General features: G+C 37.0%; 1 protein-coding gene across 1 annotated transcript in view; it reads left to right on the plus strand.

Annotated features, from left to right (window-relative positions):
- The first annotated feature begins 13,380 nt into the window (after window positions 1-13,380).
- Window positions 13,381-17,985, plus strand: part of lingo3a (leucine rich repeat and Ig domain containing 3a) — a 46,078-nt gene continuing 41,473 nt past the window's right edge. The window contains exon 1 of the mRNA XM_051094621.1: window positions 13,381-14,197. The gene's annotated coding sequence lies outside the window, so the exon portion shown is untranslated. The remainder of the gene's footprint in view (window positions 14,198-17,985) is intronic.

A 17,985-nucleotide genomic window follows, 5' to 3' on the forward strand; every position in this document is an offset into this window, starting at 1 on the left:
TACTATTCCATAAGCGCCACCTGCTGACAAAGACTGAGTTTGCGCTCTTTCAGTCTATCTGCTGTTTTTCCCTAAAGCATCTTTTCATTTTTAATAAAATATTAATAATTAAAACATTTTTTTGAACAAACAAATAATGTTTAGACTTAATTAGGCTAATAGGTTTAGGTGGGGTATCGATATTGGAATCGAGAATTGTACGATTTTATTTGGTATGTAAAATTTTGGTGTCATATAAGCTTATTTATTTAAATGAAAGATAACATGAGTTAAAAACAATGATAACAGCAATAATTACATTTTTTTTGTGGTAGGGCCAGTGACAATTTTGACCGGGCCAGTAGAAAAAATCCTTAGCGCTGAGCCCTGCAATCTGTCATTTTCCAAAAAAAAAAAAACACTATACTTTTTAAACGTAAAATGCTCATTTGCACTAGCTCAACTAGCTTGGCGCTTTACGTAGTCACGTTGGACCCAGTGTTTACAAAGCAAATGTGCAAAGAATGTCAAACGCACTTTACCAAAAAAAGGTAAAACATGTATGATTACACAATATGTGAAGACAGAGATAGTGCAAGACGAACATTTGTGGTTAAAAAGTAACCACAAATGCTCACTTTTTTTTAATTAGGAAAATGTGTCTTTGAAGCTGCATTAAAACAGCAGTTAAGACATTCAACCTGCTGATCCCAATTGAAGTCCACTATATAGAGAAAAATCCTGGAATGTTTACCTTAAAAACCTTAATTTATTTTCGTCTGAAGAAAGAAAGACATGAACATCCTGGATGACATGGGGGTGAGTAAATTATCAGGAAATTTTTATTCTGGAAGTGAACTAATCCTTTAAATTAAGTTCAAGTATAAATTCTTGTCTCCTAGTGCTTAATTCCACAACTTTGTCCAGGTACACACTTGGTGGATAAATCAGCATTTTGGGTTTAATATATTCACTCATATGAATAAAATGATGTGTTTGCAGAAAGGCATCAAAGTGAGTCTCCGAATTAACCAGAACTCCTATCTCTGCAGTGAGGCAGCATGGTTTTTTTTTTTTTGAGCATGAACAAGTGGATATTAATTCATCTTGACTGCAGAGAGATGGCATGTCGTGTGCTCTGGAACCCCAGGATGTGTAAGCTTTTAATGAAGTGCTGTTAAAAGAAGCCAAGGAACACAGAGTTCCAGCGTCATGCTGAATGTCAGCCGTGGTTACAAGTCATCATCTCTCTATGTGGGCCAGATTCTTGTCGATTACCTATTATGTGAATGTGCATTTACTTCTATGTAATTTCTCTGCTACTAGTGCCAACACTTGAAAATGATTCTCCATCTGCATTGGTTGAGCTAATAATGCAGTATCAGGCAGGTTAGTATGTTGCCATTATTACACTTTTTGAGGTAACTTACAGATGACTGATGTATAGTTGTCTCTACATATTAACCTCGGAAACAAGAAGGTATTTTAACGTTAAAAATTTATGTTTTACCATAGGTTTTCATTCAGCTTTTCAATGCATCTTTAAAGACAGCTGTAGTTCCAACTTCTCCCTCCATCTGCAACTGGCTACATGCACGGATAGTCCCACCCCTAAACTCATGCCATTGGCTACTTTCTACGGTGATGCATTGCTGCCACACACATATTTTTTTCACTCAATTATGTTTTAATAACGAAATGTTATGGCATTTGTTCTCGTTAAAACGACCTCTTGTAATAATGAGATGCTATGTGGTTAAAATGACATCTTTTTCTCGTTAAAACAACATCTTTTCTAGTAATAATGAGACGTTATGTCATTTAAAATTATATAATTATCTTGTTAAAAACTACATGTAATATCGTTAAAACAACATGTTTTCTCGTAATAATGTTATGTCATTAAAATTACATCTTTTTCTCGTTAAAATGGCATTTTTTCTCGTAATAACGAGATGCTATTTTGTTAAAACAAAATCTTTTTCTTGTTAAAATGACATCTTTTCTTGCAATAATGAGATGTTTTGTCTTTAAAACGATATCTTTTTTCATAATAACAAGATGGTATGTGGTTTAAAATGACATCTTTTTCTCATTAAAACATCTTTTTACAATATTGAGATGTTATGTTTTATCTCGTTAAAACGATCTTTTCTCGTAATAACAAGATGTTTTGTCTTTAAAACGACATCTTTTCTCGTAATAGTGAGATGTTGTTGTTAAAATTATATAATTATCTCCTTATAACAACATCTTATGTAATAACGATGTTATGTTGTTAAAATAACATCTTTTTCGTCTTGTAATAACGAGATGCTATGTTGTTAAAACGTCATTTTTTTCTCGTTAAAACATCTTTTTTCCCAATAATGAGATTTTATGTTGCTAAAATGATATAATTATCTCATTAAAACTGCATCTTTTCTCATTAAAACTACAGCTTTTCGTAATAACAAGGTGTTTGTTGTTAAAATAATTATCTCATTAAAACAACATCGTTTCCCGTAATTACAAGATGCTATGTGGTTTAAATGACATCTTTTTCTCGTTAAAACAACATCTTTTTTTGTAAAATTACATAATTATCTTGTTAAAATGACTTCTTTTTTATAGTTAAAACATATTTTTCTTTTCAAAACATCTTTTCTCATAATAATGAGGTGCTATGTTGTTAAAACAATAAAATTATCTTGTTAAAACATCTTTTCTCATAATAATGTTTGATCTCGAAATTCCCAAGGACAACTCTTCCCTAAAAATGTACAGTGCAATGTCTATGAATAATCCTGTTGTAGCCCTTACCGGGTATTTTTAGCTTATAGAATGCAGTTTGCATTTACTAGATACCTGGCTAATGAAAATAAATGGCTGCGATGTCTTCGATTTGTACAGAGGAGCAAATGGTTATGTCATACTTCAGGAGAAGCTGGTTGTCTATTTATATTTGTTAACTCTGTGTGGCTCTAGTGTAACGCTCTAGCTGGAAATAGCGTTCATTATCTGAAAGTAGCGACTCAAAGCCTGCAGTAACCTCCGAGGAAGCGTCGGTCTCCTGCGCTTGATTCCTTCTAAACAGATCATTGCATATTTTGCCACCGTTGCTCTCCAAGAGCTTTCTCGTCTTGTGGCGTTTGGCTGCATCAGCAGTATTAGCGCAGGTGTGCGTGACTGATTCCCAACACTGCCTTTATCTGCAACGTCAGCTTATTTCCACATCACAGCATTAGTTAAAGTGTGTCAGGCTTGTGTATGATGTCTTTCTTCCAATTACCTTACCACATGAGGACATGCTCTCAACATTAAAGCCCATCTCAGCCTGCTCTGCAGTGTAAGTCCAGAATTGCAATGACTTGTAGCTTATTGGATTTTAAAAAAGGATGACCGTGGCTTCATTTTACCGCTCATGAAATTCATGAGCTCAAGTCTCGTGGTCCTTGACCTCCTTTGGAATGATAAATCAGGACCTATGGTTCCTGCAATCAGAATATTCAAGGGAATATTTAAATTGAAATGTGTGTAGTTGCATAACTGGATGGTTCTTAATCCTTTTGCTCTCAGAAGGGATGTTGATGTGCTCTTTTTGTTTATGGTAAACGGGAACGCTGCAGCCTTGCATATTGGATGTGAAAGACATTTACACATGGCTTTGTGGACATCATTGACCCTTTCTGCAAGGCTAGGGACCGTCTATCAAGAGCTGTCTGTGAAAACTGAGGTAAAATATTTTTGGGAATAAAAACAATGCTTATCAGTTTGAGTGGTATACTATGCAATATTAAATTATGAATTGTTTAAATGTATTTTTAAAAAATGTATGATTATAAAAAGTATTCTCGTAGCTTCATAACATTAAGGTTGAACCACTGGACTATTTTAACGATGCCCTTACTACCTTTCTAGGCCTTCAACATTGCTGATACGCAGGGTCAGAAAGCTCTCAGATTTCATCAAAAATATCTTAATTTGTGTTCTGTAGATGAACTAAGGCATTACGGGTTTGGAACGACATGAGTGTGAGTAATTAATGACAGAACTATGCCTTTAAAACGTCAATTTTGTTCAAACACACAGCCATTATATTATTGAATTCAGAAAACTGTCTGCGTGTGTACACATAAACAGCTTCCTGAATTTAATTCTGGAAATAGCACTGGTAATTCTCTCTCATTGGGATGCCCTCTGGCTTTCAGTCTTTCTCGCTCCCTCCAATCTCGCTGCCTCCCAGTAGGGACCCATTTGGACCCGGTGGGACTTCAGCTATGTTCTGCTCTGCATGACTTCAATCAGAACTGCCTCTGGAGGCGTCGGTTTGCTCTGCCTCATGCAAACCCCTCACGCACACACACATACTAAGGGTGCAAATTAGGTCCTGTTCTGGCAATGTCATTCATCGCTAAAAAAGAGGAACGCCCTAAGTTCAGCATGGTCAACTTGAGGTCTGAGCGACTTCGAAAATTTGAGTCACTTCTGCCTTTCTGCCTCATGGTGATTTCACAGCAGCATGTCACTTTGTATTATTGTGTAACACATCTCTGCCAAACTATAGCAGTTTTTTTCAAAGCAGTGTAGCTCTTCTGGTAAAAAGGTACTTGTTAGCAAGCTAAGCTAGCAAGCTGAGAGGTGACGTTTACTAAATATTTACTAATTTGTTTGTAATTCTAAAAATTAATTACAATTACAAATATGTTACTTATTTGTGGTATACAACTCTGGGTGCTAGTAGCAAACATGCTAATTAGCCCTCCAACCTTACTGGAAACAATGATCCTGGTTGGCTGGTTGACTGGTTCCAGCTTGGCCAAGCTGGTTTTAGCTTTTTGGCCAGCTGGTCTCCAGCTAAAGAAGTGGCCCTCTTAAACCAGCCAGCTGAACAGGCCAACCAGCTTAGGCTGGTTTTAGCTAATTTTTTTTTTTTTTTTTTTTTTTTTTTTTACTTTTTAGTGGTGTGACATTAGCTCAGCTGTTCTAAACCACAAAGCTTCTCCAGTGACAAGTTACCTGCAAATGATATGCAATCAAAATATTTAACTGTTGAAAACCCTGCTAAAAACAGTTGAAACCAACCTAAGATGGTTGGCTGGTTTTAGCTGATCATCCAGCCTGGTCATAACTGGTCAGCAGGCTAGTTTTAGAGGGGTTTTGGCCACTTCCTTAGCTGCTCAGGCTAGTCTTAGCTGGTCAGGCTGGCAGATCAGCTGGAACAACCATCTAAAACCAGCTTGACCAACCTAGCTCTGGCTGGGAGACCAGCTAAAACATGCTACTTCCATTTTAAACCAGCTAAGACTACCCAACCAGCATAAGCTGGTTTAGCTGTTTTAGCTGGTTAAGCTGGTCTAGCTAAAACTAGCCGAAGATGGTTGGCTGGTTTTAGATGGTAAATAAGCCTGGTCATAGCTGGTCAGCAGACTGGTTTTAGGGGACTTTTGTCCACTTCCTTAGCTGGTCAGGCTGGCAGACCAGCTGGAACAACCAGCTGGACCAGCTAAAACATGACCAGCTAAGACTACCCAACCAGACCCAGCTAAAACCAGCTTGACCAGCCTAGCCCTGGCTGGGAGACCAGCTAAAACCTGCTACCTCAATCTTAAACCAGCTAAGACTGGCTAAAACCAGCCAAAGATGGTTGGCTGGTTTTAGCTGGTAAATAAGCCTGGTCATAGCTGGTCAGCAGACTGGTTTTAGGGGACTTTTGTCCACTTCCTTAGCTGGTCAGGCTAGCAGGCCAGCTGGAACAACCAGCTAAAACCAGCTACTTCCAGCGTAGGTTGGTTGTAGCGTTTTTTGTTTTGTTTTTTTTTTCAGCAGGGGTAGTTAACACAACTTCCTGTGGTAGTAGCATGCCGGCTAGTTAGCCTCCAACTAGTTGAATCAGTGTTGGGGAGAAACTAACTAATAGTTGGCAATGACTTAACTAGGCTAAATATTTCAGTAGCAGGACAGTTGTGTACAAAACAGTATAACTCTTCTGGTGAAAAAGCTGAGTCAGCAAACTTACTGCAACATTTTCTAAATATTTACTTGTAATTCTAAATATTAATTATAATTAAATACATTATTACATTATTAGTTATTCAGTACTGCACAACTCCTGGCGCTAGTAGCAAACAGACAAGTCAGCTCTCAAACCTTACTGGAAACCGTGTTGGGGAATAACTAACTATAAGAAGTTACACTACTAACTTTTCAGTGTTCTGACCACAGCTCAGCCGTCAAACCACATAACTCCTCCAGTAACAAAAAACCTGCTAACAATATACAGTTAAAATATTTAATTGTTGTTAAAGTCAACTTCCTGTGTTAGTAGCAAACTGACTAGTTAGCCTCCAACTAGTGGAATCAGTGTTAGGGAGAAAATGACTAATACTAGGCAGTGACTTTACCATCTTTACTAGGCTACATATTTGTGTAGCAAGACAACTGCTCACAAAGTGGATCTTCCAGTAGCTTAGCTTATTCCTTATTAAAATTAACCATGGTTGTATTATAGTAAAAGTGTAGTAATCATGTTTTTTGGCACATTGATTACCATTTTTATAACCATACTTTTACTACAAATACCGTGGTTAAACTATGGTTAGTGTAGCAAGACCATGGTTAATTTGTTGTTATCATGGTTTAACTATAGTAACCATGATTTTTTGTTTTTATTTGTAGTAAAACCATGGTTAATTTTTGTAAGGGAAAGTCCAGCATATTTTAGTTTATTTTTGTTGTTAAATATTTAATTGCAGTTTTACATATTGATTATAATTAAGTACACACAATGTTTATTCGATGCTGTGCCATTCTGGGTTATATTAGCAAACAGGCTAGTTAGCCCTTAAACCTTAATGAAACCAGTGTTGGGTACTAGGGGTTGACCAATTATCGGTGCCAATATTAAACATTTTAGAGCTTATCAGTATAAGTCATTTTCAAAAACGATTTGCCAATAAAATAATTTAAAAGCACTTAAAGTTTTTGTCAGAGCCCTTGTTATTCTTAATTTTGACACTAATTTTCATTGTTACACTAGATATATATCGGTTCAAAACATTGGTTATCAGTCTACTTGATCTGTAATAATCTATATTAGCATCGGCCTTGAAAATATCGGTCGACCCCTATTGGGTACCATTTTTTAGACTGCTAGCTCTTGTAATAAAAAGCTAAAATTATTTGTTTTCAATGCTGAACAAGTCCCTGGGGCACTAGCACAGCTAGCTAGTTAACGTCCAGCTATAGTGAAACCAGTGTTAACGAGTAGCTTACTAAAAGTAGGCAGTGACTTTACCAAATTTCACTATATTTTTCTGTAGCCTGACAAGGACAAGCGTAGCTGTTATGGTAACAATCTAACTCCTGTGTGGCATTTTACCTCCTTTTTTCAGTGCTAAATGTCATCTGATTTTTAAAAAATGCATGTAATTAGCTATTTTTGGTTAGCGACTTGTAGCTTTCTCTTTTAGCAAGTTATGGTTAGCATGTACCCTGGCAAAAAAAACAGCATATGCTGGTTAGGTATGTTTTGATGCTGGTTTAAGCTGGTCCTTTGCTGGTTTATGCTGGTCCTTGACCAGCAACATGACCAGCATAAACCAGCAAAAGACCAGCATAAACCAGCATAAACCAGCTAAGGACCAGCTTAAACCAGCATCAAAACATACACTACCGTTCAAAAGTTTGGGGTCAGTACATTTTTATTGTTTCTTTTTCTTTTTTTTTTTTTTTTTTAAAGAAATTAATACTTTTATTCACCAAGGATGTATTAAGTTAATAATTAAAAGTTTATTAAAAGTTAATAATAAATAATTTACATTCTTATAAAATATTTATATTTTGAATAAACACTGTACTTTTTAAACTTGTTATTCATGAAAGAATCCTGAAAAAAAAAAAAAATCACAGGTTCCAAAAAATATTTGGCAGCACAACTGTTGATATTATCCAACATTGATCATTCTAATAATAAATCCGCATATTAGAATGATTTCTGAAGGATCATGTGACACTTAAGACTGGAGTAACAGCTGATAAAAATTCAGCTTTTCATCACAGGAATAAATTCTATTTTAAAGTATGTTAAAATAAAAAACATTATTTTATATTGTAAAAACATTTTGCAATATTACTGTTTTTTTTTTTTGTTTGTTTGTTTTTTTTAATCAAATAAATGCAGCCTTGATGAGCATAAGAGACTACTTTAAAGACTATTACAAGTCTTACTGACCCCAAACTTTTGAACGGTAGTGTACCTACCAACATACACTGTAAAAAATTACAGTGAATTTTACAGTGAAATTTACCGTAAACTGACATTCCCAAAATTCCCTGTGTTACCTTTTTTTTTTTTTTAAATTTGATGTTTTTTTGTTGAAATAACCCTTTCTTCTTAGGTTTTTCTTAGCTGTTTTGTACATTAGGGTTCTATGTTACATCTAATGTTGTAAAATTAATGTTTATGCATTATTTTGGTTTCATGTGCGTTACCATGATGGTGTTTAGTGTTTGTGTGAATGACACTGTGCACCTTCTATATGTTAATATTTAAAAGCTGTTTGTAATGACCTTTGGTTCATCATTTGACTTTCTCATCACCACCTGCTTTTGGTGGTTATCAGTGTATTACAAAGGTACAAAACAGATTTCAGTACTTCAATAGGTCGGTACATTAACATTATATCAGTTAATGAAATTACGTTATTTACCTGTAAATTTAAGTGAAAACCGCAAAACATAAAATGTTGCTACCGTATTTTTTTTACGGTAAAAATTCCAGCAACCACAGCTGCCGTTTTTTACCGTAAATTTTACAGAATATTTTTTTACAGTGTATGCTGTTTTTTTTCACCAGGGTAGCCTGGCTAGCTACAGTTTCAAACATGCTTCAGACTGGAACTACAATTATCACTTTATAATTAATGTTAATTAACACAGTGCCCCCTAGTGCTTTAGATTACCCAGGTCACCATATGCAACAAGCCATCTAGCATTGTGCATGATAAATGCACAAACGTTAACTCTTCTCGATGCTTCTCAGTGTCCCACGCTTTATCACCTTGAAAGCATTTTAACAGGGTTTAGCGCCCTAAGGGAAAACACACACACACGCGTCAAGGTGACCTCTTCCAAGTGCCAAGGGAAGACCCTTGCCTTCGCCACATCGAGTGTCCCTATCATGGGTTTATTTTGCTGCGAGCTGTTCTCACTGTTCTCAGTAATGCAGATGGTCTCACCGGACAGAGCTCAAACACGTCCAGGTGCCCTTTTGCCGCCCTCCACCAAGGTTTGTTGCTTCAAATAAAGCGTGACGCACTCTGGCACTTCCACATCTCGGAAAGGTCAGTCAGTCTTTTTTTCCTTGAAAAAGAAGACAAAGGATGTTTTTCTTCTGCTGCCCCAGAATTCCCCTGTCTCTTCACTGTTCTCTAACCGCTTTTCACAGCTGCCACTCAAACGAAGCCATCTTAGAGGTTTTAATGCTCCGGCTGAGGTGTTGAAGTGTGTTTCAAAAAACACCCACATCTAAGGCTGGCTGAGGCCATTAGGAGCAGAGACAGCTTTGCTATGTGTGCATTGTTATCTGGTTGTTTTTAAAGAAAGGTGCCAAATTCTTTGGACTCTACACTTCAAGGTACCTCAATACAGTTTTCTGGACAGACTCTGATTATGATTTAGTTATGTAGTCTGTTTGTGACTGTCTTCAAAGAAGGCCTTCAGCAAAACCGAGAGGTTGGTCATTTTTTAACCTCTTTAAAAGAAGTCTTGTGTTTACCAGGGCACATTTATTTGCTTAGAGAAATGCAATAAAAACAGTGATATTGTGAAATATTATTATTACAATTCCTATGATACCATTACTCCAGTCTTAAAAAAGAAAATTTTGTCAAGCTGGAAGACCTTTGTTCATCTTCAGAACACAAATTAAGATATTTTTGATGAATTCCAAGAGCTGACCCTGCGTAAACGGCTACGCAACTACCATGTTCAAGTCCCAGAAAGGTAGTAAGAACATCGTTAAAATAGTCCATGTGACATTAGGGATTCAACCGTAATTTTTGTGTGCGGAGAAAACAAAAATTACCAGTTTTTTAGCCCAAAATATTTGTGAAAATCCCATTATCATGCTTTTGGCGTACTATTTTCAGCGTGCTATGATTTATGGTTTTTATTTCGGATACTATGTAGGACAGATGGGATGTGAACAGGGACGAAAGGGCCTCTCACAGTTACAGTCCAGTGCATGTGTAACTTTTACACCAATAAAAATACTTTGCTGTTATTGCGAGCAGCTGCAGTGGTGTGGTGCTTTGAGTTTTGGCTTAACGTGGCTGATGAATGTAGCTTAAATGGCCAATGTACAGCAGTAGCTGGTTATTTTAGGGATGCAGTTTCGTGCATCTCCTCTTACTGTTGCTATCTGTTTTACTCCTGTTGTACTGTCATTCCAATCCTCTATGGCTTTTCTTCCATAGATATGTTTAGGTAGATGCCACATTAGACCACTCCAGACAAATCGACGTGTCAGCCATCTTGTAATGGTCAACGTGTCGTCGCTCACAATAAAAAGAAATGCGCCACAACTTTATGCAGCATCTGGTTGAAAAACTGGCAAGATTGAAACTTTCACAGGTAAGAATGTGTTGGTTAAAATATATTAACTCAGTATTGCAGGTTTTTAAACTACAGTTGAGGTCAAAAGTTTACATACACCTTGCAGAATCTGGAAAATGTTAATTATTTTACCAAAATAAGCGGGGTCATACAAAATGCATGTTATTGTTTATTTAGAACTGACCTGAATAAGATATTTCACATAAAAGACGTTTACATATAGTCCACAAGAGAAAATAACAGTTGAATTTATAAAAATGACCCTGTTCAAAAGTTTACATACACTTGATTCTTAATACTGTGTTGTTACCTGAATGATCACAGATGTTTGTTTTTTTTTTTAGCGATAGTTGTTATTGAGTCCCTTGTTTGTCCTGAAGAGTTAAACTGTCTACTGTTCTTCAGAAAAATCATTCAGATCCCACAAATTCTTTGGTTTTTCAACATTTTTGTGTATTTGAACCCTTTCCTACAATGACTGTATGATTTTGAGATCCATCATTTCACACTGAGGACAACTGAGAGACTTATATGCAACTATTACAGAAGGTTCAAACGCTCACTGATGCTCCAAAAGGAAACACAATGCATTAAGAGCTGGTGGGTGAAAACTTTTTGAATTTGAAGATCAGGGTAAATTTTACTTATTTTGTCTTCTGGGAAGCATGTAAGTATCTCCTGTTGCTTCTGAAGGGCAGTACTAAATGAAAAAAACTATGATATTTTGGCAAAATAAAAAGAAATGCACACATCTTCATTCTGTTCGAAAGTTTTCACCCCCCCCCGGCTCTTAATGAATTGTGTTTCCTTCTGGAGCATCAGTGAGTGTTTGAACCTTTTGTAATAGTTTCATATGAGTCCCTCAGTTGTCCTCAGAGTGAAAAGATGGATCTCAAACTCATACAGTCAATGCTGGAAAGGGTTCAAATACACAAAAATGCTGAACCCCCCCCCCCCCCCCAAGAATTGTTGGACCTGCAGGATTTTTCTAAAGAACAGTGGGCAGTTTAACTGGTTAGCACAAACAAAGGACTCATGAACAACTATCACTAAACAAAAAGAAAAACACAGTTGTGGATCATTCAGGTAAGGACACTGTATTATGAATCATATTATGAACTTTTGAACACGGTCATTTTCAGTCAGTCACGTTCAGCGTTACATCAGAAAGACTGACGAATTGGGATTTGTCAGTCATTCTGACATAACGTCTCTGTTCCCTCCTTCAGGGAACGAGGGTTACATACGTAACTGAGACGTTGCAGACATACAGGCAACCTGCTCTTGAATGTTTACGAATTGGCTTTGACTGTTCCAATATGGCGGACAGCTTATGTATAGCGGCCTGTAGGGCATCTATTTATACGTTTTCTTCTGTGAAACAAAAAAAAGATATGAAAACATGCCTCAGTGTTTTTGTCCATTCAGTAAAAGTCAGTCAATCAGTCAATCACGTTTATTTATACAGCGCTTTTTAACAAAACAGGTTGTTTTAAAGCAACTTTACAGTTGTAAATAGGATAATAGTGTATCAATAATTCAGAAGTTCCATGTTGCAGCAAAGTCAGATTTCAGAGGACTCATCTGGTTCCTGTGGTCTTGCGCCAACGGCCGTCTAGGTAATAAGTTCCTCACTGTTGATCCGTCTCTGGGGCTCATCTAGTTGACATGGTCCCCGCTGACATTCAGGGATGTAGAGGTCGTCTCTAGGTGCTGATCCACCATCTGGGCTGGGTACGGACTGGATCCGGGGGACTGCAGTGACCATCTGATCTGATCAGTGAGTCTAAATGTTTTTTTGGCTGCCATAGACTTTCATTGTACAGACAAAAACAGTTCTTCAGTTCTTCAAAATACCAGTAGCAGCTTTGAAATTAGTAGCTAGCTTCTGTGAAACCATGTTTCCGCCTCAAAAAAACGTATGCATGGGCATATGGAAGTTGACCAAATGACAATGAGTTACTAATTCATAATTATGAGATTAAAAAGTCAAAACTGAGATACTGCGGCATAATCATGATATAAAAACAAATAAATTGACATCCTTAGTCAAAACATTGAGTTTCTACCTAAAAACGTATGCACTGATAAATCAAAATTGACAAAATGTCAAAATTATGAGGAGATAAGTCATAACTATAAGATAAAGAAGTCAAAACTGAGATACAGCATCATAATCATGAGATAAAAATGTATAGATTGACATACTAAGTCAAAATTATGAGTTTCCGCCTCATAAAACATATGCATTCATAAATGGATTAAAAAGTCCAAAATTTGAGATACTATATCATAATCATTAGATAAAAATGTCTAAATTGACATACTTAGTCAAAATGATGAGTTTATCATGATCATGAGAGAAAATTTTATTTTTGACATACTAAATTGTAATTATAGGGTAAGTCGAAACTAAGAGTCATAAATATGTTATAAAAAACAAAAATGACACACTAAGTCATAAGAAAAAATTCTAAACTGAGATGCTATGTCATACTAATCAGACATACTAAGTTAAAATGATGATAAAGTTGAAATTATGAGATATTAAGTCATAATTATGACCGTCTTTTTTGCCCTGTGTTATGACTTTATGATTTCGTCTTTATAATGTATTATCTCAACTGAATTTTGTCATTTTGATTTACTAAAGTGTGTTTTCATTCTTTTTTATCATGCTTAATGGCTTTCCATAAGCTACTCTTTAACGCTGATGAAATATTATCTCTCTCTCTCTCTCTCTCTCTCTCTCTCTCTCCCCCTCTCCCACTCAGCATCCACTAACCTCCCGCTGAGGGACTCTGGAGGAAAACAGATGGGGGAAAAAGCAGGAAAACTGAAAACAGGACAAAACATAAAAGGATTGTGCATTAAGAGGGACACATGTCTGCTAAAATTACATGATTCCAGCTGCTGGTCTTTGCTTGAGTAAAGCCCTCGTGGACCTGGAGAGCTTTCAGTGAGGGACTAGGTTGAGAAGTCAGCGGTGAGTATGAAAATATTACAAACCCACCTAAACAAAACAGAACAGTCGATTCCCATTGAACTTTCTGCAAGAGTCACTGAGTCCTTTAGGTATCACCTCAGGGATGCCAAGTGGATTAGATCCTAGTGGACACCTCTTGATTGTTTTATGTCAGTTTGCACTTTTGAGACGCTCCCTAAGCGATCAGTTAGCTGGCAGTGTGAGTTTTGAAGCCATACAGCCGTAGTGGAGAGTAGAAGAGAGGCAGGCTCGCTCTCATATCACCGCTTCACAGAGTACGATTCATCCCGCCTGATACGCTCACACGCGCTCTCGCTTTTCCCTCACACACTTCTGCAGAAAGCCACACATCATCCCTTCTGTCACTGGGACAATGTGTACGGAGAACCTGATGACTACTAGCTGGTGACAATAGAAAACAGAAGACGATCCAACGGCGGGATCCGGTTGGGATCTTGGAAGCCGATGCTGCAGCCAGGAGCATCTGCAAGCTTAATTGGGCGACTCAACCCGAGCAGCTGTGCACAGCCCACACGCAGAAGCTGAGAGGGACAGCCGAAACCGAGGATAGACGCGTACGCCGAGCTGACAGGGCTGGCTGATGTGGACGTACCACCTGTCAAGTTCTAGCCCTGGGTGAGCACTTTTATTTTCTCCAGAAAAGGGGCTGTTTAGTAGGGCAAATTGGTGGTGTCCCACCTGTAATTAGGGCTTAAATATAGGATTAGGGAAGTCCGACTTCTAACTTGTCATCTTTTCCGTTGGTTTGACACAGACTCGGCAGATGCCGTGTGGTTTATTTCAATCAGTTCCAATTGCTTTAGCACCTTCAAAAGCTTTTATATGTCTGATGTAATGCAACAATGCTGCATGCGTCCACTAACAAGAGCTTAATTACCTCTGCGGTGTTCGTGCATGCAAATAACGAGCCTCATCATTTAAACACGGCTGGACTGTCTTCAGTGGACGTCCTCTTCAAGGTGGTTTTAAAAGGGTAGCTCTTCTAACAATTAATTTTTGTAATTTCTCACTCACTCTCATGCTGCTTTGTAACCCGTATGCTCGGCTTTTTTATGGAATTGAGGTGTTTTGAAGATTTGTTATGCAGGTCTAAGTTTACAGTAATCACATCTGTCCAAAAAGGACAAAAAAACGAGTTTAGTCATACAGAATGTGTTTTTGCATTCAAAAACAAGATGCACGGCTGTGAAAGTGAAGAATGGTGCAATTCCCGAGACGTTATTTTTGACGTTGAATCAAGTTTAATTTGAGAGACAATTTCATAGTGACAACATCTGTCCAAATTGGACAAAAAGCCACAAGCCACAAAAAAACACATGATGCAGGGCTGTAATATGTTTTGGGGTGTATTTTGCAATAAAAGATCAAAATTAAAGTCTTAAAGATAAAAAAAAAAAAAAACTTTGAAATGCCATTCATGTTGTCCGATTCAAAAATCATCTATATTCCATATTCCATATTTAACGCCATTGATGTCAAACCTTGTTTCACATGGGTCGCAACCGAAAATCACATGCTAGTTTGAAGATCAGTGTTGGAAATTTGGATCTGTTCCTCACATAAAACAAGTGTTGGGAGTAATGCATTACAAGTTGTGCTAGTTAGGTAATCAGATTACTTTTTAAAAAGTAACTAGTAAAGTAATGGATTACTTTACAAAATTTAAATACTTTTTCCCATTTATTCAATGACACGTCTCCTGTCCCTTGTTGACAAAAAAAAGGAGCTAGTTGCAAAAGTACTTCCTTCTGGTTGAGACGTAATTGGTTTCACTTTCACCTGATCTCATGATGAAAACGTACCTGTGGGAACTTTTTCACAAGACTCTAAATGTGTTCCAAAAACTACATATCACTGCAGTTTCCAACAGAAATTAACACTAGAGGTGGTAAAACAGTGCACTTGTAATCGTTTTCATACACAGTCATGACTACAGCTCCATATGTTTCGCTCTCCACACATAACAAGTTTGCTCCATAGCTCAGGTGGCATGGAATTGGACGTAGGATGTGGAATCCATGGGTACGAATCCTGTGAAAAACAGGACTCACGATAAAGAGCTGAAAGATGAGAGATCGAAAACCAAGCTAAAACGGCACGCTTATGATTGAGTTTTTACGTCACATTCACTTCTGTTCATACTATCGGCTAGGTTTAGGTGTAGTGTAGATTGTATGTTATTTTAGCATTATAGCACCACTCAACAGACATTTCTGACACGTAAAAAAAAACAACGTCACATAAAACATATGTATGTTCATCTGTTCCGAACAGTCTTTTAGCACAGCTCAGTGGACATTTCACATTGAATATGTCACGAAATGTACATGGCGGTACATGTTTCACGTCTTGCGAAAATGTTCCCACAGCTATGTTTTTGTCATGACATCAGGTTGCCAAAAATATAACTTTTGGGTTTTTGGTATTAAAAACAAATAAGTAAGCCCAGCCCAGGTGACAAAAAGTAACCAAAAAGTAATGTAATGCATTATTTTCCATAAAAAGTAACTAAGTAATGCAATAAGTTACTTTTTATGGAGTATCGGAATATTGTAATACATTGCTTTTTTTAAAGTAACTTTCCCCAACGCTGCGTAAAATTGACAATAAAGGCTCAAGGTAGTTCATGAGTCAAGAGATAGTAAATTTTTCTGTAAAAAAATCAAAATTGAAACTACTTTAGTGCGAGTGAATGACGTTTTCATTGTCGTTCATTATCTTTTTTTTTTGTTTTCGTATTACAATGTACTTGTGCAACATGAACTTGCACTATTAACAGCATTCATGTTCTCTTGGGAAGTTCGTATTTACAAATTATGGTGTTGTTTTCTACCAAAAATGCCTCTACAAAATGATGAGTAATGTGCATTAGGTCTGTTTTTGCTTTGGTTTTATTGAATTGTTGAAGGTGCCGTAAACTGAATCGTACTCCTGAATTAAAATTTCCTGAAAATTTACTCACCCCCATGTTGTACAAGATGTGTCTTTCTTTCTTCATTCAAAAAAAAATTAAGGTTTTTGAGGAAAACATTCCAGGATTTTTCTCCATATAGTGGACTTTAAAAGGGATCAATGGGTTGAAGGTCCAAATTGCAGTTTCAGTGCAGCTTCAAAGGGCTCTACACGATCACAGCCAAGGAATAAGGGTCTTATTTAGCAAAACGATCTGTCATTTAATAAAAAATAAATAAACAAAAGTGTGTATACGTTTTAACCACAAATGTTCATCTTGCATGTTGGAAAGGTCACACGCGGTTAATTTTTCATCTGTTTTACCTTTTTTTGTAAAGAGTTCTGCCTACGTCATGCGTGACCTTTCCAACGTGATTACGTAAAGTCCTGGATGCAAAGCTAGTGCAAGATGAGCATTTGTGGTTAAAAAGCATATGCATTTTTATTTCTTTTAAAAAAAGGATCAATCGTTTCACTAGATAAGACCCTTATTCCTCAGCTGGGATCATGTAGAGCCCTTTGAAGATGCAATGAAACTGCAATTTGGACCTTCAACCCATTCGCTCCTATTAACGTCCACTATAAGAAGAAAAATCCTGGAATGTTTTCCTTAAAAACCTTAATTTCTTTTCGATTGAAGAAAGAAAATGCTCAAAGGTCATACATCAAAACCATATCAGACACATATTTCGATGGCAGTAAAACAGATGTGAGGCAATTTAGTTTTGCCATCGCTGGTCTTGAGGGCATTATTGAAATGGGTTCTTCAGCCCCCACTTACTGTAGGCGACAATCGCAGCCTTTATTGGATCAGCAGCATAAGATTTCATTGTTGCCTTCATGACAACAGTAAGATACGAAGAGCTCCTGATGAAAGGATGATGAGCGGAGAGGATCACGCATGTGGGCAGTGGAGGAGGAGGAAAAGACATCGTGGCTCTTGTGTTCAGATCAGTACAGACAATAGAGATCAGGCTTACAGCTGGGAAAGATTAATCACTTTTCTGTCCACTTTGATCAGTCCAGCTTATGAGAAGGACAAGGAACGTCCTGTTTTTAAATTGTATCTTTATAAGCTTGTTTATATGCTTGATCTTTCTTATAGTATTCTAGAGTCTTATTTTAGAAATGGAATCAGAATTCCCATTCTTAAAAGTTTTATTTTATATTATTTTCTACACATAAAATTTCTGCTCCTTTACCTAAGTCCCCGTTAATGTTATTTTTCCAGTCACTTGTGTTCTCTATTGAACCCTTGTAAACTGCTGCCTTGTTTCTTTAGTATCATATTTAATGATCTAGTTTGAGATCCCTCTGCATCACTGCAGGACTGGGGGCTCCTCTAAGCCAAAGTACAGTAATTGGACACTTAAAACATCATGAAAAGGGGACAAAAGCAGTTTTGAGCCAATCGTTCATGTTTTATTCATTGCCTTGGAACAAGGCTGTAC

Source organism: Labeo rohita, chromosome 22 (assembly GCF_022985175.1).
Source record: "Labeo rohita strain BAU-BD-2019 chromosome 22, IGBB_LRoh.1.0, whole genome shotgun sequence".
Classification (NCBI taxonomy): Eukaryota; Metazoa; Chordata; class Actinopteri; order Cypriniformes; family Cyprinidae; genus Labeo; species Labeo rohita.